This window comes from Ambystoma mexicanum, unplaced genomic scaffold (genome assembly GCF_040938575.1).
Source record: "Ambystoma mexicanum isolate Mex_15411 unplaced genomic scaffold, UKY_AmexF1_1 Mex_scaf1, whole genome shotgun sequence".
Taxonomy (NCBI): Eukaryota; Metazoa; Chordata; class Amphibia; order Caudata; family Ambystomatidae; genus Ambystoma; species Ambystoma mexicanum.
This window is the reverse complement of record NW_027182324.1, coordinates 1,786,591-1,808,369: the sequence shown is the minus strand read 5'-3', so window position 1 is coordinate 1,808,369 and position 21,779 is coordinate 1,786,591. Positions and strand designations below refer to the sequence as shown.

Sequence of the window (21,779 nt, the reverse complement as noted above, 5' to 3'; positions counted from 1 at the left end):
GTAGTGGAGTCCAGAGTTCTTGGATGCTTTGCCAACATTTCAAGCCTGACTGTGCTTCTAAATAGCATGAAATAACAATCTTTGTACAAAGTTTTAATATTGGGGAGACAGATTGGTCGAAAAAAAAGCAGACAGGCGCTGCTGAGATTTGAACTCAGGATCTCCTGTTTACTAGACAGGCGCTTTAACCAACTAAGCCACAGCACCTCTTTTGCATCTGATCTCCTTTCCTTCCTCATGTAATCATTTAGAAGTGAAATCCACTTTTTTTAAGGCTGGGCTTCTGTTGCAATATAACTTTACAAAATGTTTTCCAATTGACTGAAACTCCATTGCACAAAACGAGCATGTCATTAATCGTTGATTTAGAGTGGACTGCATTGCCCAGTGTGTGTATTGAGGAGCACATGTTCGCCTTTACTGGGGAGCAAGTTTTCACTCATGAATGTGCCAAAACATTCAAATCCGTAAGTGGGTGAACATTAAAGTCCTAGATGCTGCAAATCTCTATATCTGGATACGGAATGACTGAAAAAAGTTATGTCTCCAGTGTCAAAATGTGTGTAATGCACTAGTAATTCATTTCCTTTATTGACCAGTGAGGTAGCCATGTATGGAGGTGCTGTAGAGTGAAAATCAAGTTTCAAATGGGCAGTGATCCCTGTGCCTGGATAGCTCAGTCGGTAGAGCATCAGACTTTTAATCTGAGGGTCCAGGGTTCAAGTCCCTGTTCAGGTGTACCTTTGCTTCTTTTACAAAAAATGAAGCAGGAAATATGAATTGCTCATTCTAATATGTGCTGTTTCTGATGGCATCGCAACCTTGGGCAATATGACTCTAAGGTAGTGGAGTCCAGAGTTCTTGGATGCTTTGCCAACATTTCAAGCCTGACTGTGCTTCTAAATAGCATGAAATAGCAGTCTGTGTACAAAGTTTTAATATTGGGGAGACAGATTGGTCGAAAAAAAAGCAGACAGGCGCTGCTGAGATTCGAACTCAGGATCTCCTGTTTACTAGACAGGCGCTTTAACCAACTAAGCCACAGCACCTTTTTTGCATCTGGTCTCCTTTCCTTCCTCATGTAATCAATCAGAAGTGAAATCCACTTTTTTAAGGCTGGGCTTCTGTTGCAATATAACTTTTCAAAATGTTTTCCAATTGACTGAAACTCCATTGCACAAAACGAGCATGTCATTAATCGTCGATTTAGAGTGGACTGCATTGCCCAGTGTGTGCATTGAGGAGCACATGTTCGTCTTTACTGGGGAGCAAGTTTGCACTCATTAATGTGGCAAAACATTCAAATCCGTAAGTGGGTGAACATTAAAGTCCTAGATGCTGCAAATCTCTATATCTGGATACGGAATGACTGAAAAAAGTTATGTCTCCAGTGTCAAAATGTGTGTAATGCACTAGTAATTCATTTCCTTTATTGACCAGTGAGGTAGCCATGTATGGAGGTGCTGTAGAGTGAAAATCAAGTTTCAAATGGGCAGTGATCCCTGTGCCTGGATAGCTCAGTCGGTAGAGCATCAGACTTTTAATCTGAGGGTCCAGGGTTCAAGTCCCTGTTCAGGCGTATCTTTGCTTCTTTTACAAAAAATTTAGCAGGAAATATGAATTGCTCATTCTAATATGTGCTATTTCTGATGGCATCGCAACCTTGGGCAATATGACTCTAAGGTAGTGGAGTCCAGAATTCTTGGATGCTTTGCCAACGTTTCAAGCCTGACTGTGCATCTAAATAGCATGAAATAACAATCTTTGTACAAAGTTTTAATATTGGGGAGACAGATTGGTCGAAAAAAAAGCAGACAGGCGCTGCTGAGATTCGAACTCAGGATCTCCTGTTTACTAGACAGGCGCTTTAACCAACTAAGCCACAGCACCTCTTTTGCATCTGATCTCCTGTCCTTCCTCATGTAATCATTTAGAAGTGAAATCCACTTTTTTTAAGGCTGGGCTTCTGTTGCAATATAACTTTACAAAATGTTTTCCAATTGACTGAAACTCCATTGCACAAAACGAGCATGTCATTAATCGTCGATTTAGAGTGGACTGCATTGCCCAGTGTGTGCATTGAGGAGCACATGTTCGTCTTTACTGGGGAGCAAGTTTGCACTCATGAATGTGGCAAAACATTCAAATCCGTAAGTGGGTGAACATTAAAGTCCTAGATGCTGCAAATCTCTATATCTGGATAAGGAATGACTGAAAAAAGTTATGTCTCCAGTGTCAAAATGTGTGTAATGCACTAGTAATTCATTTCCTTTATTGACCAGTGAGGTAGCCATGTATGGAGGTGCTGTAGAGTGAAAATCAAGTTTCAAATGGGCAGTGATCCTTGTGCCTGGATAGCTCAGTCGGTAGAGCATCAGACTTTTAATCTGAGGGTCCAGGGTTCAAGTCCCTGTTCAGGCGTACCTTTGCTTCTTTTACAAAAAATTAAGCAGGAAATATGAATTGCTCATTCTAATATGTGCTATTTCTGATGGCATCGCAACCTTGGGCAATATGACTCTAAGGTAGTGGAGTCCAGAATTCTTGGATGCTTTGCCAACATTTCAAGCCTGACTGTGCTTCTAAATAGCATGAAATAACAATCTTTGTACAAAGTTTTAATATTGGGGAGACAGATTGGTCGAAAAAAAAGCAGACAGGCGCTGCTGAGATTCGAACTCAGGATCTCCTGTTTACTAGACAGGCACTTTAACCAACTAAGCCACAGCACCTTTTTTGCATCTGGTCTCCTTTCCTTCCTCATGTAATCATTTAGAAGTGAAATCCACTTTTTTAACGCTGGGCTTCTGTTGCAATATAACTTTTCAAAATGTTTTCCAATTGACTGAAACTTCATTGCACAAAACGAGCATGTCATTAATCGTCGATTTAGAGTGGACTGCATTGCCCAGTGTGTGCATTGAGGAGCACATGTTCGTCTTTACTGGGGAGCAAGTTTGCACTCATGAATGTGGCAAAACATTCAAATCCGTAAGTGGGTGAACATTAAAGTCCTAGATGCTGCAAATCTCTATATCTGGATACGGAATGACTGAAAAAAGTTATGTCTCCAGTGTCAAAATGTGTGTAATGCACTAGTAATTCATTTCCTTTATTGACCAGTGAGGTAGCCATGTATGGAGGTGCTGTAGAGTGAAAATCAAGTTTCAAATGGGCAGTGATCCTTGTGCCTGGATAGCTCAGTCGGTAGAGCATCAGACTTTTAATCTGAGGGTCCAGGGTTCAAGTCCCTGTTCAGGCGTATCTTTGCTTCTTTTACAAAAAATTAAGCAGGAAATATGAATTGCTCATTCTAATATGTGCTATTTCTGATGGCATCGCAACCTTGGGCAATATGACTCTAAGGTAGTGGAGTCCAGAGTTCTTGGATGCTTTGCCAACATTTCAAGCCTGACTGTGCTTCTAAATAGCATGAAATAACAATCTTTGTACAAAGTTTTAATATTGGGGAGACAGATTGGTCGAAAAAAAAGCAGACAGGCGCTGCTGAGATTCGAACTCAGGATCTCCTGTTTACTAGACAGGCGCTTTAACCAACTAAGCCACAGCACCTCTTTTGCATCTGATCTCCTTTCCTTCCTCATGTAATCATTTAGAAGTGAAATCCACTTTTTTTAAGGCTGGGCTTCTGTTGCAATATAACTTTACAAAATGTTTTCCAATTGACTGAAACTCCATTGCACAAAACGAGCATGTCATTAATCGTTGATTTAGAGTGGACTGCATTGCCCAGTGTGTGTATTGAGGAGCACATGTTCGCCTTTACTGGGGAGCAAGTTTTCACTCATGAATGTGCCAAAACATTCAAATCCGTAAGTGGGTGAACATTAAAGTCCTAGATGCTGCAAATCTCTATATCTGGATACGGAATGACTGAAAAAAGTTATGTCTCCAGTGTCAAAATGTGTGTAATGCACTAGTAATTCATTTCCTTTATTGACCAGTGAGGTAGCCATGTATGGAGGTGCTGTAGAGTGAAAATCAAGTTTCAAATGGGCAGTGATCCCTGTGCCTGGATAGCTCAGTCGGTAGAGCATCAGACTTTTAATCTGAGGGTCCAGGGTTCAAGTCCCTGTTCAGGTGTACCTTTGCTTCTTTTACAAAAAATGAAGCAGGAAATATGAATTGCTCATTCTAATATGTGCTGTTTCTGATGGCATCGCAACCTTGGGCAATATGACTCTAAGGTAGTGGAGTCCAGAGTTCTTGGATGCTTTGCCAACATTTCAAGCCTGACTGTGCTTCTAAATAGCATGAAATAGCAGTCTTTGTACAAAGTTTTAATATTGGGGAGACAGATTGGTCGAAAAAAAAGCAGACAGGCGCTGCTGAGATTCGAACTCAGGATCTCCTGTTTACTAGACAGGCGCTTTAACCAACTAAGCCACAGCACCTTTTTTGCATCTGGTCTCCTTTCCTTCCTCATGTAATCAATCAGAAGTGAAATCCACTTTTTTAAGGCTGGGCTTCTGTTGCAATATAACTTTTCAAAATGTTTTCCAATTGACTGAAACTCCATTGCACAAAACGAGCATGTCATTAATCGTCGATTTAGAGTGGACTGCATTGCCCAGTGTGTGCATTGAGGAGCACATGTTCGTCTTTACTGGGGAGCAAGTTTGCACTCATGAATGTGGCAAAACATTCAAATCCGTAAGTGGGTGAACATTAAAGTCCTAGATGCTGCAAATCTCTATATCTGGATACGGAATGACTGAAAAAAGTTATGTCTCCAGTGTCAAAATGTGTGTAATGCACTAGTAATTCATTTCCTTTATTGACCAGTGAGGTAGCCTTGTATGGAGGTGCTGTAGAGTGAAAATCAAGTTTCAAATGGGCAGTGATCCTTGTGCCTGGATAGCTCAGTCGGTAGAGCATCAGACTTTTAATCTGAGGGTCCAGGGTTCAAGTCCCTGTTCAGGCGTACCTTTGCTTCTTTTACAAAAAATTAAGCAGGAAATATGAATTGCTCATTCTAATATGTGCTATTTCTGATGGCATCGCAACCTTGGGCAATATGACTCTAAGGTAGTGGAGTCCAGAGTTCTTGGATGCTTTGCCAACATTTCAAGCCTGACTGTGCTTCTAAATAGCATGAAACAGCAATCTTTGTACAAAGTTTTAATATTGGGGAGACAGATTGGTCGAAAAAAAAGCAGACAGGCGCTGCTGAGATTCGAACTCAGGATATCCTGTTTACTAGACAGGCGCTTTAACCAACTAAGCCACAGCACCTTTTTTGCATCTGGTCTCCTTTCCTTCCTCATGTAATCATTTAGAAGTGAAATCCACTTTTTTAAGGCTGGGCTTCTGTTGCAATATAACTTTTCAAAATGTTTTCCAATTGACTGAAACTCCATTGCACAAAACGAGCATGTCATTAATCGTCGATTTAGAGTGGACTGCATTGCCCAGTGTGTGCATTGAGGAGCACATGTTCGTCTTTACTGGGGAGCAAGTTTGCACTCATGAATGTGGCAAAACATTCAAATCCGTAAGTGGGTGAACATTAAAGTCCTAGATGCTGCAAATCTCTATATCTGGATAAGAATTACTGAAAAAAGTTATGTCTCCAGTGTCAAAATGTGTGTAATGCACTAGTAATTCATTTCCTTTATTGACCAGTGAGGTAGCCATGTATGGAGGTGCTGTAGAGTGAAAATCAAGTTTCAAATGGGCAGCGATCCCTGTGCCTGGATAGCTCAGTCGGTAGAGCATCAGACTTTTAATCTGAGGGTCCAGGGTTCAAGTCCCTGTTCAGGCGTACCTTTGCTTCTTTTACAAAAAATTTAGCAGGAAATATGAATTGCTCATTCTAATATGTGCTATTTCTGATGGCATCGCAACCTTGGGCAATATGACTCTAAGGTAGTGGAGTCCAGAATTCTTGGATGCTTTGCCAACATTTCAAGCCTGACTGTGCTTCTAAATAGCATGAAATAACAATCTTTGTACAAAGTTTTAATATTGGGGAGACAGATTGGTCGAAAAAAAAGCAGACAGGCGCTGCTGAGATTCGAACTCAGGATCTCCTGTTTACTAGACAGGCGCTTTAACCAACTAAGCCACAGCACCTCTTTTGCATCTGATCTCCTTTCCTTCCTCATGTAATCATTTAGAAGTGAAATCCACTTTTTTTAAGGCTGGGCTTCTGTTGCAATATAACTTTACAAAATGTTTTCCAATTGACTGAAACTCCATTGCACAAAACAAGCATGTCATTAATCGTTGATTTAGAGTGGACTTCATTGCCCAGTGTGTGTATTGAGGAGCACATGTTCGCCTTTACTGGGGAGCAATTTTGCACTCATGAATGTGGCAAAACATTCAAATCCGTAAGTGGGTGAACATTAAAGTCCTAGATGCTGCAAATCTCTATATCTGGATACGGAATGACTGAAAAAAGTTATGTCTCCAGTGTCAAAATGTGTGTAATGCACTAGTAATTCATTTCCTTTATTGACCAGTGAGGTAGCCATGTATGGAGGTGCTGTAGAGTGAAAATCAAGTTTCAAATGGGCAGTGATCCTTGTGCCTGGATAGCTCAGTCGGTAGAGCATCAGACTTTTAATCTGAGGGTCCAGGGTTCAAGTCCCTGTTCAGGCGTACCTTTGCTTCTTTTACAAAAAATTAAGCAGGAAATATGAATTGCTCATTCTAATATGTGCTATTTCTGATGGCATCGCAACCTTGGGCAATATGATTCTAAGGTAGTGGAGTCCAGAGTTCTTGGATGCTTTGCCAACATTTCAAGCCTGACTGTGCTTCTAAATAGCATGAAATAGCAATCTTTGTACAAAGTTTTAATATTGGGGAGACAGATTGGTCGAAAAAAAAGCAGACAGGCGCTGCTGAGATTCGAACTCAGGATCTCCTGTTTACTAGACAGGCGCTTTAACCAACTAAGCCACAGCACCTTTTTTGCATCTGGTCTCCTTTCCTTCCTCATGTAATCATTTAGAAGTGAAATCCACTTTTTTAAGGCTGGGCTTCTGTTGCAATATAACTTTTCAAAATGTTTTCCAATTGACTGAAACTCCATTGCACAAAACGAGCATGTCATTAATCGTCGATTTAGAGTGGACTGCATTGCCCAGTGTGTGCATTGAGGAGCACATGTTCGTCTTTACTGGGGAGCAAGTTTGCACTCATGAATGTGGCAAAACATTCAAATCCGTTAGTGGGTGAACATTAAAGTCCTAGATGCTGCAAATCTCTATATCTGGATACGGAATGACTGAAAAAAGTTATGTCTCCAGTGTCAAAATGTGTGTAATGCACTAGTAATTCATTTCCTTTATTGACCAGTGAGGTAGCCATGTATGGAGGTGCTGTAGAGTGAAAATCAAGTTTCAAATGGGCAGTGATCCTTGTGCCTGGATAGCTCAGTAGAGCATCAGACTTTTAATCTGAGGGTCCAGGGTTCAAGTCCCTGTTCAGGCGTATCTTTGCTTCTTTTACAAAAAATTTAGCAGGAAATATGAATTGCTCATTCTAATATGTGCTATTTCTGATGGCATCGCAACATTGGGCAATATGACTCTAAGGTAGTGGAGTCCAGAATTCTTGGATGCTTTGCCAACATTTCAAGCATGACTGTGCTTCTAAATAGCATGAAATAACAATCTTTGTACAAAGTTTTAATATTGGGGAGACAGATTGGTCGAAAAAAAAGCAGACAGGCGCTGCTGAGATTCGAACTCAGGATCTCCTGTTTACTAGACAGGCGCTTTAACCAACTAAGCCACAGCACCTCTTTTGCATCTGATCTCCTTTCCTTCCTCATGTAATCATTTAGAAGTGAAATCCACTTTTTTTAAGGCTGGGCTTCTGTTGCAATATAACTTTACAAAATGTTTTCCAATTGACTGAAACTCCATTGCACAAAACGAGCATGTCATTAATCGTTGATTTAGAGTGGACTGCATTGCCCAGTGTGTGTATTGAGGAGCACATGTTCGCCTTTACTGGGGAGCAATTTTGCACTCATGAATGTGGCAAAACATTCAAATCCGTAAGTGGGTGAACATTAAAGTCCTAGATGCTGCAAATCTCTATATCTGGATACGGAATGACTGAAAAAAGTTATGTCTCCAGTGTCAAAATGTGTGTAATGCACTAGTAATTCATTTCCTTTATTGACCAGTGAGGTAGCCATGTATGGAGGTGCTGTAGAGTGAAAATCAAGTTTCAAATGGGCAGTGATCCCTGTGCCTGGATAGCTCAGTCGGTAGAGCATCAGACTTTTAATCTGAGGGTCCAGGGTTCAAGTCCCTGTTCAGGCGTACCTTTGCTTCTTTTACAAAAAATTAAGCAGGAAATATGAATTGCTCATTCTAATATGTGCTGTTTCTGATGGCATCGCAACCTTGGGCAATATGACTCTAAGGTAGTGGAGTCCAGAGTTCTTGGATGCTTTGCCAACATTTCAAGCCTGACTGTGCTTCTGAATAGCATGAAATAGCAATCTTTGTACAAAGTTTTAATATTGGGGAGACAGATTGGTCGAAAAAAAAGCAGACAGGCGCTGCTGAGATTCAAACTCAGGATCTCCTGTTTACTAGACAGGCGCTTTAACCAACTAAGCCACAGCACCTTTTTTGCATCTGGTCTCCTTTCCTTCCTCATGTAATCAATCAGAAGTGAAATCCACTTTTTTAAGGCTGGGCTTCTGTTGCAATATAACTTTTCAAAATGTTTTCCAATTGACTGAAACTCCATTGCACAAAACGAGCATGTCATTAATCGTCGATTTAGAGTGGACTGCATTGCCCAGTGTGTGCATTGAGGAGCACACGTTCGTCTTTACTGGGGAGCAAGTTTGCACTCATGAATGTGGCAAAACATTCAAATCCGTAAGTGGGTGAACATTAAAGTCCTAGATGCTGCAAATCTCTATATCTGGATACGGAATGACTGAAAAAAGTTATGTCTCCAGTGTCAAAATGTGTGTAATGCACTAGTAATTCATTTCCTTTATTGACCAGTGAGGTAGCCATGTATGGAGGTGCTGTAGAGTGAACATCAAGTTTCAAATGGGCAGTGATCCCTGTGCCTGGATAGCTCAGTCGGTAGAGCATCAGACTTTTAATCTGAGGGTCCAGGGTTCAAGTCCCTGTTCAGGCGTACCTTTGCTTCTTTTACAAAAAATTAAGCAGGAAATATGAATTGCTCATTCTAATATGTGCTATTTCTGATGGCATCGCAACCTTGGGCAATATGACTCTAAGGTAGTGGAGTCCAGAGTTCTTGGATGCTTTGCCAACATATCAAGCCTGACTGTGCTTCTAAATAGCATGAAATAGCAATCTTTGTACAAAGTTTTAATATTGGGGAGACAGATTGGTCGAAAAAAAGCAGACAGGCGCTGCTGAGATTCGAACTCAGGATCTCCTGTTTACTAGACAGGCGCTTTAACCAACTAAGCCACAGCACCTTTTTTGCATCTGGTCTCCTTTCCTTCCTCATGTAATCATTTAGAAGTGAAATCCACTTTTTTAAGGCTGGGCTTCTGTTGCAATATAACTTTTCAAAATGTTTTCCAATTGACTGAAACTCTATTGCACAAAACGAGCATGTCATTAATCGTCGATTTAGAGTGGACTGCATTGCCCAGTGTGTGCATTGAGGAGCACATGTTCGTCTTTACTGGGGAGCAAGTTTGCACTCATTAATGTGGCAAAACATTCAAATCCGTAAGTGGGTGAACATTAAAGTCCTAGATGCTGCAAATCTCTATATCTGGATACGGAATGACTGAAAAAAGTTATGTCTCCAGTGTCAAAATGTGTGTAATGCACTAGTAATTCATTTGCTTTATTGACCAGTGAGGTAGCCATGTATGGAGGTGCTGTAGAGTGAAAATCAAGTTTCAAATGGGCAGTGATCCCTGTGCCTGGATAGCTCAGTCGGTAGAGCATCAGACTTTTAATCTGAGGGTCCAGGGTTCAAGTCCCTGTTCAGGCGTATCTTTGCTTCTTTTACAAAAAATTTAGCAGGAAATATGAATTGCTCATTCTAATATGTGCTATTTCTGATGGCATCGCAACCTTGGGCAATATGACTCTAAGGTAGTGGAGTCCAGAATTCTTGGATGCTTTGCCAACGTTTCAAGCCTGACTGTGCATCTAAATAGCATGAAATAACAATCTTTGTACAAAGTTTTAATATTGGGGAGACAGATTGGTCGAAAAAAAAGCAGACAGGCGCTGCTGAGATTCGAACTCAGGATCTCCTGTTTACTAGACAGGCGCTTTAACCAACTAAGCCACAGCACCTCTTTTGCATCTGATCTCTTTTCCTTCCTCATGTAATCATTTAGAAGTGAAATCCACTTTTTTTAAGGCTGGGCTTCTGTTGCAATATAACTTTACAAAATGTTTTCCAATTGACTGAAACTCCATTGCACAAAACGAGCATGTCATTAATCGTTGATTTAGAGTGGACTGCATTGCCCAGTGTGTGTATTGAGGAGCACATGTTCGCCTTTACTGGGGAGCAATTTTGCACTCATGAATGTGGCAAAACATTCAAATCCGTAAGTGGGTGAACATTAAAGTCCTAGATGCTGCAAATCTCTATATCTGGATACGGAATGACTGAAAAAAGTTATGTCTCCAGTGTCAAAATGTGTGTAATGCACTAGTAATTCATTTCCTTTATTGACCAGTGAGGTAGCCATGTATGGAGGTGCTGTAGAGTGAAAATCAAGTTTCAAATGGGCATTGATCCCTGTGCCTGGATAGCTCAGTCGGTAGAGCATCAGACTTTTAATCTGAGGGTCCAGGGTTCAAGTCCCTGTTCAGGCGTACCTTTGCTTCTTTTACAAAAAATTAAGCAGGAAATATGAATTGCTCATTCTAATATGTGCTGTTTCTGATGGCATCGCAACCTTGTGCAATATGACTCTAAGGTAGTGGAGTCCAGAGTTCTTGGATGCTTTGCCAACATTTCAAGCCTGACTGTGCTTCTGAATAGCATGAAATAGCAATCTTTGTACAAAGTTTTAATATTGGGGAGACAGATTGGTCGAAAAAAAAGCAGACAGGCGCTGCTGAGATTCAAACTCAGGATCTCCTATTTACTAGACAGGCGCTTTAACCAACTAAGCCACAGCACCTTTTTTGCATCTGGTCTCCTTTCCTTCCTCATGTAATCAATCAGAAGTGAAATCCACTTTTTTAAGGCTGGGCTTCTGTTGCAATATAACTTTTCAAAATGTTTTCCAATTGACTGAAACTCCATTGCACAAAACGAGCATGTCATTAATCGTCGATTTAGAGTGGACTGCATTGCCCAGTGTGTGCATTGAGGAGCACACGTTCGTCTTTACTGGGGAGCAAGTTTGCACTCATGAATGTGGCAAAACATTCAAATCCGTAAGTGGGTGAACATTAAAGTCCTAGATGCTGCAAATCTCTATATCTGGATACGGAATGACTGAAAAAAGTTATGTCTCCAGTGTCAAAATGTGTGTAATGCACTAGTAATTCATTTCCTTTATTGACCAGTGAGGTAGCCATGTATGGAGGTGCGGTAGAGTGAACATCAAGTTTCAAATGGGCAGTGATCCCTGTGCCTGGATAGCTCAGTCGGTAGAGCATCAGACTTTTAATCTGAGGGTCCAGGGTTCAAGTCCCTGTTCAGGCGTACCTTTGCTTCTTTTACAAAAAATTAAGCAGGAAATATGAATTGCTCATTCTAATATGTGCTATTTCTGATGGCATCGCAACCTTGGGCAATATGACTCTAAGGTAGTGGAGTCCAGAGTTCTTGGATGCTTTGCCAACATATCAAGCCTGACTGTGCTTCTAAATAGCATGAAATAGCAATCTTTGTACAAAGTTTTAATATTGGGGAGACAGATTGGTCGAAAAAAAGCAGACAGGCGCTGCTGAGATTCGAACTCAGGATCTCCTGTTTACTAGACAGGCGCTTTAACCAACTAAGCCACAGCACCTTTTTTGCATCTGGTCTCCTTTCCTTCCTCATGTAATCATTTAGAAGTGAAATCCACTTTTTTAAGGCTGGGCTTCTGTTGCAATATAACTTTTCAAAATGTTTTCCAATTGACTGAAACTCCATTGCACAAAACGAGCATGTCATTAATCGTCGATTTAGAGTGGACTGCATTGCCCAGTGTGTGCATTGAGGAGCACATGTTCGTCTTTACTGGGGAGCAAGTTTGCACTCATTAATGTGGCAAAACATTCAAATCCGTAAGTGGGTGAACATTAAAGTCCTAGATGCTGCAAATCTCTATATCTGGATACGGAATGACTGAAAAAAGTTATGTCTCCAGTGTCAAAATGTGTGTAATGCACTAGTAATTCATTTCCTTTATTGACCAGTGAGGTAGCCATGTATGGAGGTGCTGTAGAGTGAAAATCAAGTTTCAAATGGGCAGTGATCCCTGTGCCTGGATAGCTCAGTCGGTAGAGCATCAGACTTTTAATCTGAGGGTCCAGGGTTCAAGTCCCTGTTCAGGCGTATCTTTGCTTCTTTTACAAAAAATTTAGCAGGAAATATGAATTGCTCATTCTAATATGTGCTATTTCTGATGGCATCGCAACCTTGGGCAATATGACTCTAAGGTAGTGGAGTCCAGAATTCTTGGATGCTTTGCCAACGTTTCAAGCCTGACTGTGCATCTAAATAGCATGAAATAACAATCTTTGTACAAAGTTTTAATATTGGGGAGACAGATTGGTCGAAAAAAAAGCAGACAGGCGCTGCTGAGATTCGAACTCAGGATCTCCTGTTTACTAGACAGGCGCTTTAACCAACTAAGCCACAGCACCTCTTTTGCATCTGATCTCCTGTCCTTCCTCATGTAATCATTTAGAAGTGAAATCCACTTTTTTTAAGGCTGGGCTTCTGTTGCAATATAACTTTACAAAATGTTTTCCAATTGACTGAAACTCCATTGCACAAAACGAGCATGTCATTAATCGTCGATTTAGAGTGGACTGCATTGCCCAGTGTGTGCATTGAGGAGCACATGTTCGTCTTTACTGGGGAGCAAGTTTGCACTCATGAATGTGGCAAAACATTCAAATCCGTAAGTGGGTGAACATTAAAGTCCTAGATGCTGCAAATCTCTATATCTGGATAAGGAATGACTGAAAAAAGTTATGTCTCCAGTGTCAAAATGTGTGTAATGCACTAGTAATTCATTTCCTTTATTGACCAGTGAGGTAGCCATGTATGGAGGTGCTGTAGAGTGAAAATCAAGTTTCAAATGGCAGTGATCCATCTGCCTGGATAGCTCAGTTGGTAGAGCATCAGACTTTTAATCTGAGGGTCCAGGGTTCAAGTCCCTGTTCAGGCGTACCTTTGCTTCTTTTACAAAAAATTAAGCAGGAAATATGAATTGCTCATTCTAATATGTGCTATTTCTGATGGCATCGCAACCTTGGGCAATATGACTCTAAGGTAGTGGAGTCCAGAGTTCTTGGATGCTTTGCCAACATATCAAGCCTGACTGTGCTTCTAAATAGCATGAAATAGCAATCTTTGTACAAAGTTTTAATATTGGGGAGACAGATTGGTCGAAAAAAAGCAGACAGGCGCTGCTGAGATTCGAACTCAGGATCTCCTGTTTACTAGACAGGCGCTTTAACCAACTAAGCCACAGCACCTTTTTTGCATCTGGTCTCCTTTCCTTCCTCATGTAATCATTTAGAAGTGAAATCCACTTTTTTAAGGCTGGGCTTCTGTTGCAATATAACTTTTCAAAATGTTTTCCAATTGACTGAAACTCCATTGCACAAAACGAGCATGTCATTAATCGTCGATTTAGAGTGGACTGCATTGCCCAGTGTGTGCATTGAGGAGCACATGTTCGTCTTTACTGGGGAGCAAGTTTGCACTCATGAATGTGGCAAAACATTCAAATCCGTAAGTGGGTGAACATTAAAGTCCTAGATGCTGCAAATCTCTATATCTGGATACGGAATGACTGAAAAAAGTTATGTCTCCAGTGTCAAAATGTGTGTAATGCACTAGTAATTCATTTCCTTTATTGACCAGTGAGGTAGCCATGTATGGAGGTGCTGTAGAGTGAAAATCAAGTTTCAAATGGGCAGTGATCCCTGTGCCTGGATAGCTCAGTCGGTAGAGCATCAGACTTTTAATCTGAGGGTCCAGGGTTCAAGTCCCTGTTCAGGCGTACCTTTGCTTCTTTTACAAAAAATTAAGCAGGAAATATGAATTGCTCATTCTAATATGTGCTATTTCTGATGGCATCGCAACCTTGGGCAATATGATTCTAAGGTAGTGGAGTCCAGAGTTCTTGGATGCTTTGCCAACATTTCAAGCCTGACTGTGCTTCTAAATAGCATGAAATAGCAATCTTTGTACAAAGTTTTAATATTGGGGAGACAGATTGGTCGAAAAAAAAGCAGACAGGCGCTGCTGAGATTCGAACTCAGGATCTCCTGTTTACTAGACAGGCGCTTTAACCAACTAAGCCACAGCACCTTTTTTGCATCTGGTCTCCTTTCCTTCCTCATGTAATCATTTAGAAGTGAAATCCACTTTTTTAAGGCTGGGCTTCTGTTGCAATATAACTTTTCAAAATGTTTTCCAATTGACTGAAACTCCATTGCACAAAACGAGCATGTCATTAATCGTCGATTTAGAGTGGACTGCATTGCCCAGTGTGTGCATTGAGGAGCACATGTTCGTCTTTACTGGGGAGTAAGTTTGCACTCATGAATGTGGCAAAACATTCAAATCCGTAAGTTGGTGAACATTAAAGTCCTAGATGCTGCAAATCTCTATATCTGGATACGGAATGACTGAAAAAAGTTATGTCTCCAGTGTCAAAATGTGTGTAATGCACTAGTAATTCATTTCCTTTATTGACCAGTGAGGTAGCCATGTATGGAGGTGCTGTAGAGTGAAAATCAAGTTTCAAATGGCAGTGATCCATCTGCCTGGATAGCTCAGTCGGTAGAGCATCAGACTTTTAATCTGAGGGTCCAGGGTTCAAGTCCCTGTTCAGGCGTACCTTTGCTTCTTTTACAAAAAATTAAGCAGGAAATATGAATTGCTCATTCTAATATGTGCTATTTCTGATGGCATCGCAACCTTGGGCAATATGACTCTAAGGTAGTGGAGTCCAGAGTTCTTGGATGCTTTGCCAACATATCAAGCCTGACTGTGCTTCTAAATAGCATGAAATAGCAATCTTTGTACAAAGTTTTAATATTGGGGAGACAGATTGGTCGAAAAAAAGCAGACAGGCGCTGCTGAGATTCAAACTCAGGATCTCCTGTTTACTAGACAGGCGCTTTAACCAACTAAGCCACAGCACCTTTTTTGCATCTGGTCTCCTTTCCTTCCTCATGTAATCATTTAGAAGTGAAATCCACTTTTTTAAGGCTGGGCTTCTGTTGCAATATAACTTTTCAAAATGTTTTCCAATTGACTGAAACTCCATTGCACAAAACGAGCATGTCATTAATCGTCGATTTAGAGTGGACTGCATTGCCCAGTGTGTGCATTGAGGAGCACATGTTCGTCTTTACTGGGGAGCAAGTTTGCACTCATGAATGTGGCAAAACATTCAAATCCGTAAGTGGGTGAACATTAAAGTCCTAGATGCTGCAAATCTCTATATCTGGATACGGAATGACTGAAAAAAGTTATGTCTCCAGTGTCAAAATGTGTGTAATGCACTAGTAATTCATTTCCTTTATTGACCAGTGAGGTAGCCATGTATGGAGGTGCTGTAGAGTGAAAATCAAGTTTCAAATGGGCAGTGATCCCTGTGCTGGATAGCTCAGTCGGTAGAGCATCAGACTTTTAATCTGAGGGTCCAGGGTTCAAGTCCCTGTTCAGGCGTACCTTTGCTTCTTTTACAAAAAATTAAGCAGGAAATATGAATTGCTCATTCTAATATGTGCTATTTCTGATGGCATCGCAACCTTGGGCAATATGATTCTAAGGTAGTGGAGTCCAGAGTTCTTGGATGCTTTGCCAACATTTCAAGCCTGACTGTGCTTCTAAATAGCATGAAATAGCAATCTTTGTACAAAGTTTTAATATTGGGGAGACAGATTGGTCGAAAAAAAAGCAGACAGGCGCTGCTGAGATTCGAACTCAGGATCTCCTGTTTACTAGACAGGCGCTTTAACCAACTAAGCCACAGCACCTTTTTTGCATCTGGTCTCCTTTCCTTCCTCATGTAATCATTTAGAAGTGAAATCCACTTTTTTAAGGCTGGGCTTCTGTTGCAATATAACTTTTCAAAATGTTTTCCAATTGACTGAAACTCCATTGCACAAAACGAGCATGTCATTAATCGTCGATTTAGAGTGGACTGCATTGCCCAGTGTGTGCATTGAGGAGCACATGTTCGTCTTTACTGGGGAGTAAGTTTGCACTCATGAATGTGGCAAAACATTCAAATCCGTAAGTGGGTGAACATTAAAGTCCTAGATGCTGCAAATCTCTATATCTGGATACGGAATGACTGAAAAAAGTTATGTCTCCAGTGTCAAAATGTGTGTAATGCACTAGTAATTCATTTCCTTTATTGACCAGTGAGGTAGCCATGTATGGAGGTGCTGTAGAGTGAAAATCAAGTTTCAAATGGCAGTGATCCATCTGCCTGGATAGCTCAGTCGGTAGAGCATCAGACTTTTAATCTGAGGGTCCAGGGTTCAAGTCCCTGTTCAGGCGTACCTTTGCTTCTTTTACAAAAAATTAAGCAGGAAATATGAATTGCTCATTCTAATATGTGCTATTTCTGATGGCATCGCAACCTTGGGCAATATGACTCTAAGGTAGTGGAGTCCAGAGTTCTTGGATGCTTTGCCAACATATCAAGCCTGACTGTGCTTCTAAATAGCATGAAATAGCAATCTTTGTACAAAGTTTTAATATTGGGGAGACAGATTGGTCGAAAAAAAGCAGACAGGCGCTGCTGAGATTCGAACTCAGGATCTCCTGTTTACTAGACAGGTGCTTTAACCAACTAAGCCACAGCACCTTTTTTGCATCTGGTCTCCTTTCCTTCCTCATGTAATCATTTAGAAGTGAAATCCACTTTTTTAAGGCTGGACTTCTGTTGCAATATAACTTTTCAAAATGTTTTCCAATTGACTGAAACTCCATTGCACAAAACGAGCATGTCATTAATCGTCGATTTAGAGTGGACTGCATTGCCCAGTGTGTGCATTGAGGAGCACATGTTCGTCTTTACTGGGGAGCAAGTTTGCACTCATTAATGTGGCAAAACATTCAAATCCGTAAGTGGGTGAACATTAAAGTCCTAGATGCTGCAAATCTCTATATCTGGATACGGAATGACTGAAAAAAGTTATGTCTCCAGTGTCAAAATGTGTGTAATGCACTAGTAATTCATTTCCTTTATTGACCAGTGAGGTAGCCATGTATGGAGGTGCTGTAGAGTGAAAATCAAGTTTCAAATGGCAGTGATCCATCTGCCTGGATAGCTCAGTCGGTAGGGCATCAGACTTTTAATCTGAGGGTCCAGGGTTCAAGTCCCTGTTCAGGCGTACCTTTGCTTCTTTTACAAAAAATTAAGCAGGAAATATGAATTGCTCATTCTAATATGTGCTATTTCTGATGGCATCGCAACCTTGGGCAATATGACTCTAAGGTAGTGGAGTCCAGAGTTCTTGGATGCTTTGCCAACATTTCAAGCCTGACTGTGCTTCTAAATAGCATGAAACAGCAATCTTTGTACAAAGTTTTAATATTGGGGAGACAGATTGGTCGAAAAAAAAGCAGACAGGCGCTGCTGAGATTCAAACTCAGGATCTCCTGTTTACTAGACAGGCGCTTTAACCAACTAAGCCACAGCACCTTTTTTGCATCTGGTCTCCTTTCCTTCCTCATGTAATCATTTAGAAGTGAAATCCACTTTTTTAAGGCTGGGCTTCTGTTGCAATATAACTTTTCAAAATGTTTTCCAATTGACTGAAACTCCATTGCACAAAACGAGCATGTCATTAATCGTCGATTTAGAGTGGACTGCATTGCCCAGTGTGTGCATTGAGGAGCACATGTTCGTCTTTACTGGGGAGCAAGTTTGCACTCATGAATGTGGCAAAACATTCAAATCCGTAAGTGGGTGAACATTAAAGTCCTAGATGCTGCAAATCTCTATATCTGGATACGGAATGACTGAAAAAAGTTATGTCTCCAGTGTCAAAATGTGTGTAATGCACTAGTAATTCATTTCCTTTATTGACCAGTGAGGTAGCCATGTATGGAGGTGCTGTAGAGTGAAAATCAAGTTTCAAATGGGCAGTGATCCCTGTGCCTGGATAGCTCAGTCGGTAGAGCATCAGACTTTTAATCTGAGGGTCCAGGGTTCAAGTCCCTGTTCAGGCGTACCTTTGCTTCTTTTACAAAAAATTAAGCAGGAAATATGAATTGCTCATTCTAATATGTGCTGTTTCTGATGGCATCGCAACCTTGGGCAATATGACTCTAAGGTAGTGGAGTCCAGAGTTCTTGGATGCTTTGCCAACATTTCAAGCCTGACTGTGCTTCTAAATAGCATGAAATAGCAGTCTTTGTACAAAGTTTTAATATTGGGGAGACAGATTGGTCGAAAAAAAAGCAGACAGGCGCTGCTGAGATTCGAACTCAGGATCTCCTGTTTACTAGACAGGCGCTTTAACCAACTAAGCCACAGCACCTTTTTTGCATCTGGTCTCCTTTCCTTCCTCATGTAATCAATCAGAAGTGAAATCCACTTTTTTAAGGCTGGGCTTCTGTTGCAATATAACTTTTCAAAATGTTTTCCAATTGACTGAAACTCCATTGCACAAAACGAGCATGTCATTAATCGTCGATTTAGAGTGGACTACATTGCCCAGTGTGTGCATTGAGGAGCACATGTTCGTCTTTACTGGGGAGCAAGTTTGCACTCATGAATGTGGCAAAACATTCAAATCCGTTAGTGGGTGAACATTAAAGTCCTAGATGCTGCAAATCTCTATATCTGGATACGGAATGACTGAAAAAAGTTATGTCTCCAGTGTCAAAATGTGTGTAATGCACTAGTAATTCATTTCCTTTATTGACCAGTGAGGTAGCCATGTATGGAGGTGCTGTAGAGTGAAAATCAAGTTTCAAATGGGCAGTGATCCTTGTGCCTGGATAGCTCAGTCGGTAGAGCATCAGACTTTTAATCTGAGGGTCCAGGGTTCAAGTCCCTGTTCAGGCGTACCTTTGCTTCTTTTACAAAAAATTAAGCAGGAAATATGAATTGCTCATTCTAATATGTGCTATTTCTGATGGCATCGCAACCTTGGGCAATATGACTCTAAGGTAGTGGAGTCCAGAATTCTTGGATGCTTTGCCAACATTTCAAGCCTGACTGTGCTTCTAAATAGCATGAAATAACAATCTTTGTACAAAGTTTTAATATTGGGGAGACAGATTGGTCGAAAAAAAAGCAGACAGGCGCTGCTGAGATTCGAACTCAGGATCTCCTGTTTACTAGACAGGCGCTTTAACCAACTAAGCCACAGCACCTTTTTTGCATCTGGTCTCCTTTCCTTCCTCATGTAATCATTTAGAAGTGAAATCCACTTTTTTAACGCTGGGCTTCTGTTGCAATATAACTTTTCAAAATGTTTTCCAATTGACTGAAACTCCATTGCACAAAACGAGCATGTCATTAATCGTTGATTTAGAGTGGACTGCATTGCCCAGTGTGTGCATTGAGGAGCACATGTTCGTCTTTACTGGGGAGCAAGTTTGCACTCATGAATGTGGCAAAACATTCAAATCCGTAAGTGGGTGAACATTAAAGTCCTAGATGCTGCAAATCTCTATATCTGGATACGGAATGACTGAAAAAAGTTATGTCTCCAGTGTCAAAATGTGTGTAATGCACTAGTAATTCATTTCCTTTATTGACCAGTGAGGTAGCCATGTATGGAGGTGCTGTAGAGTGAAAATCAAGTTTCAAATGGGCAGTGATCCCTGTGCCTGGATAGCTCAGTCGGTACAGCATCAGACTTTTAATCTGAGGGTCCAGGGTTCAAGTCCCTGTTCAGGCGTACCTTTGCTTCTTTTACAAAAAATTAAGCAGGAAATATGAATTGCTCATTCTAATATGTGCTATTTCTGATGGCATCGCAACCTTGGGCAATATGACTCTAAGGTAGTGGAGTCCAGAGTTCTTGGATGCTTTACCAACATTTCAAGCCTCACTGTGCTTCTAAATAGCATGAAATAGCAATCTTTGTACAAAGTTTTAATATTGGGGAGACAGATTGGTCGAAAAAAAAGCAGACAGGCGCTGCTGAGATTCGAACTCAGGATCTCCTGTTTACTAGACAGGCGCTTTAACCAACTAAGCCACAGCACCCTTTTTGCATCTGGTCTCCTTTCCTTCCTCATGTAATCATTTAGAAGTGAAATCCACTTTTTTAAGGCTGGGCTTCTGTTGCAATATAACTTTTCAAAATGTTTTCCAATTGACTGAAACTCCATTGCACAAAACGAGCATGTCATTAATCGTCGATTTAGAGTGGACTGCATTGCCCAGTGTGTGCATTGAGGAGCACATGTTCGTCTTTACTGGGGAGCAAGTTTGCACTCATGAATGTGGCAAAACATTCAAATCCGTAAGTGGGTGAACATTAAAGTCCTAGATGCTGCAAATCTCAATATCTGGATACGGAATGACTGAAAAAAGTTATGTCTCCAGTGTCAAAATGTGTGTAATGCACTAGTAATTCATTTCCTTTATTGACCAGTGAGGTAGCCATGTATGGAGGTGCTGTAGAGTGAAAATCAAGTTTCAAATGGGCAGTGATCCCTGTGCCTGGATAGCTCAGTCGGTAGAGCATCAGACTTTTAATCTGAGGGTCCAGGGTTCAAGTCCCTGTTCAGGCGTATCTTTGCTTCTTTTACAAAAAATTTAGCAGGAAATATGAATTGCTCATTCTAATATGTGCTATTTCTGATGGCATCGCAACCTTGGGCAATATGACTCTAAGGTAGTGGAGTCCAGAATTCTTGGATGCTTTGCCAACATTTCAAGCCTGACTGTGCTTCTAAATAGCATGAAATAGCAATCTTTGTACAAAGTTTTAATATTGGGGAGACAGATTGGTCGAAAAAAAAGCAGACAGGCGCTGCTGAGATTCGAACTCAGGATCTCCTGTTTACTAGACAGGCGCTTTAACCAACTAAGCCACAGCACCTTTTTTGCATCTGGTCTCCTTTCCTTCCTCATGTAATCATTTAGAAGTGAAATCCACTTTTTTAAGGCTGGGCTTCTGTTGCAATATAACTTTTCAAAATGTTTTCCAATTGACTGAAACTCCATTGCACAAAACGAGCATGTCATTAATCGTCGATTTAGAGTGGACTGCATTGCCCAGTGTGTGCATTGAGGAGCACATGTTCGTCTGTACTGGGGAGCAAGTTTGCACTCATGAATGTGGCAAAACATTCAAATCCGTAAGTGGGTGAACATTAAAGTCCTAGATGCTGCAAATCTCTATATCTGGATACGGAATGACTGAAAAAAGTTATGTCTCCAGTGTCAAAATGTGTGTAATGCACTAGTAATTCATTTCCTTTATTGACCAGTGAGGTAGCCTTGTATGGAGGTGCTGTAGAGTGAAAATCAAGTTTCAAATGGGCAGTGATCCTTGTGCCTGGATAGCTCAGTCGGTAGAGCATCAGACTTTTAATCTGAGGGTCCAGGGTTCAAGTCCCTGTTCAGGCGTACCTTTGCTTCTTTTACAAAAAAT

The 21,779-nt window shown here is 40.9% G+C and overlaps 20 non-coding genes across 20 annotated transcripts; all 20 read left to right on the top strand.

Moving 5' to 3' along the window:
• The first annotated feature begins 1,506 nt into the window (after nucleotides 1-1,506).
• On the top strand, nucleotides 1,507-1,579 carry TRNAK-UUU (transfer RNA lysine (anticodon UUU)). Its single transcript has one exon. It is a non-coding gene; the product is annotated as a tRNA-Lys (tRNA).
• A 769-nt stretch (nucleotides 1,580-2,348) lies between these two features.
• On the top strand, nucleotides 2,349-2,421 carry TRNAK-UUU (transfer RNA lysine (anticodon UUU)). Its single transcript has one exon. It is a non-coding gene; the product is annotated as a tRNA-Lys (tRNA).
• Nucleotides 2,422-3,189: 768 nt separating this feature from the next.
• On the top strand, nucleotides 3,190-3,262 carry TRNAK-UUU (transfer RNA lysine (anticodon UUU)). The gene has a single exon. It is a non-coding gene; the product is annotated as a tRNA-Lys (tRNA).
• A 1,610-nt stretch (nucleotides 3,263-4,872) lies between these two features.
• TRNAK-UUU (transfer RNA lysine (anticodon UUU)) lies at nucleotides 4,873-4,945 on the top strand. Its single transcript has one exon. It is a non-coding gene; the product is annotated as a tRNA-Lys (tRNA).
• Nucleotides 4,946-5,712: 767 nt separating this feature from the next.
• Nucleotides 5,713-5,785, top strand: TRNAK-UUU (transfer RNA lysine (anticodon UUU)). Its single transcript has one exon. It is a non-coding gene; the product is annotated as a tRNA-Lys (tRNA).
• A 769-nt stretch (nucleotides 5,786-6,554) lies between these two features.
• On the top strand, nucleotides 6,555-6,627 carry TRNAK-UUU (transfer RNA lysine (anticodon UUU)). The gene has a single exon. It is a non-coding gene; the product is annotated as a tRNA-Lys (tRNA).
• A 1,606-nt stretch (nucleotides 6,628-8,233) lies between these two features.
• TRNAK-UUU (transfer RNA lysine (anticodon UUU)) lies at nucleotides 8,234-8,306 on the top strand. Its single transcript has one exon. It is a non-coding gene; the product is annotated as a tRNA-Lys (tRNA).
• Nucleotides 8,307-9,074: 768 nt separating this feature from the next.
• TRNAK-UUU (transfer RNA lysine (anticodon UUU)) lies at nucleotides 9,075-9,147 on the top strand. Its single transcript has one exon. It is a non-coding gene; the product is annotated as a tRNA-Lys (tRNA).
• A 767-nt stretch (nucleotides 9,148-9,914) lies between these two features.
• TRNAK-UUU (transfer RNA lysine (anticodon UUU)) lies at nucleotides 9,915-9,987 on the top strand. The gene has a single exon. It is a non-coding gene; the product is annotated as a tRNA-Lys (tRNA).
• A 769-nt stretch (nucleotides 9,988-10,756) lies between these two features.
• TRNAK-UUU (transfer RNA lysine (anticodon UUU)) lies at nucleotides 10,757-10,829 on the top strand. Its single transcript has one exon. It is a non-coding gene; the product is annotated as a tRNA-Lys (tRNA).
• Nucleotides 10,830-11,597: 768 nt separating this feature from the next.
• On the top strand, nucleotides 11,598-11,670 carry TRNAK-UUU (transfer RNA lysine (anticodon UUU)). The gene has a single exon. It is a non-coding gene; the product is annotated as a tRNA-Lys (tRNA).
• A 767-nt stretch (nucleotides 11,671-12,437) lies between these two features.
• On the top strand, nucleotides 12,438-12,510 carry TRNAK-UUU (transfer RNA lysine (anticodon UUU)). Its single transcript has one exon. It is a non-coding gene; the product is annotated as a tRNA-Lys (tRNA).
• Nucleotides 12,511-13,278: 768 nt separating this feature from the next.
• Nucleotides 13,279-13,351, top strand: TRNAK-UUU (transfer RNA lysine (anticodon UUU)). The gene has a single exon. It is a non-coding gene; the product is annotated as a tRNA-Lys (tRNA).
• A 767-nt stretch (nucleotides 13,352-14,118) lies between these two features.
• TRNAK-UUU (transfer RNA lysine (anticodon UUU)) lies at nucleotides 14,119-14,191 on the top strand. The gene has a single exon. It is a non-coding gene; the product is annotated as a tRNA-Lys (tRNA).
• Nucleotides 14,192-14,958: 767 nt separating this feature from the next.
• TRNAK-UUU (transfer RNA lysine (anticodon UUU)) lies at nucleotides 14,959-15,031 on the top strand. The gene has a single exon. It is a non-coding gene; the product is annotated as a tRNA-Lys (tRNA).
• Nucleotides 15,032-16,637: 1,606 nt separating this feature from the next.
• Nucleotides 16,638-16,710, top strand: TRNAK-UUU (transfer RNA lysine (anticodon UUU)). Its single transcript has one exon. It is a non-coding gene; the product is annotated as a tRNA-Lys (tRNA).
• A 1,607-nt stretch (nucleotides 16,711-18,317) lies between these two features.
• TRNAK-UUU (transfer RNA lysine (anticodon UUU)) lies at nucleotides 18,318-18,390 on the top strand. The gene has a single exon. It is a non-coding gene; the product is annotated as a tRNA-Lys (tRNA).
• Nucleotides 18,391-19,158: 768 nt separating this feature from the next.
• On the top strand, nucleotides 19,159-19,231 carry TRNAK-UUU (transfer RNA lysine (anticodon UUU)). Its single transcript has one exon. It is a non-coding gene; the product is annotated as a tRNA-Lys (tRNA).
• A 1,609-nt stretch (nucleotides 19,232-20,840) lies between these two features.
• Nucleotides 20,841-20,913, top strand: TRNAK-UUU (transfer RNA lysine (anticodon UUU)). Its single transcript has one exon. It is a non-coding gene; the product is annotated as a tRNA-Lys (tRNA).
• Nucleotides 20,914-21,681: 768 nt separating this feature from the next.
• On the top strand, nucleotides 21,682-21,754 carry TRNAK-UUU (transfer RNA lysine (anticodon UUU)). The gene has a single exon. It is a non-coding gene; the product is annotated as a tRNA-Lys (tRNA).
• The last annotated feature ends 25 nt before the right edge of the window (nucleotides 21,755-21,779 follow it).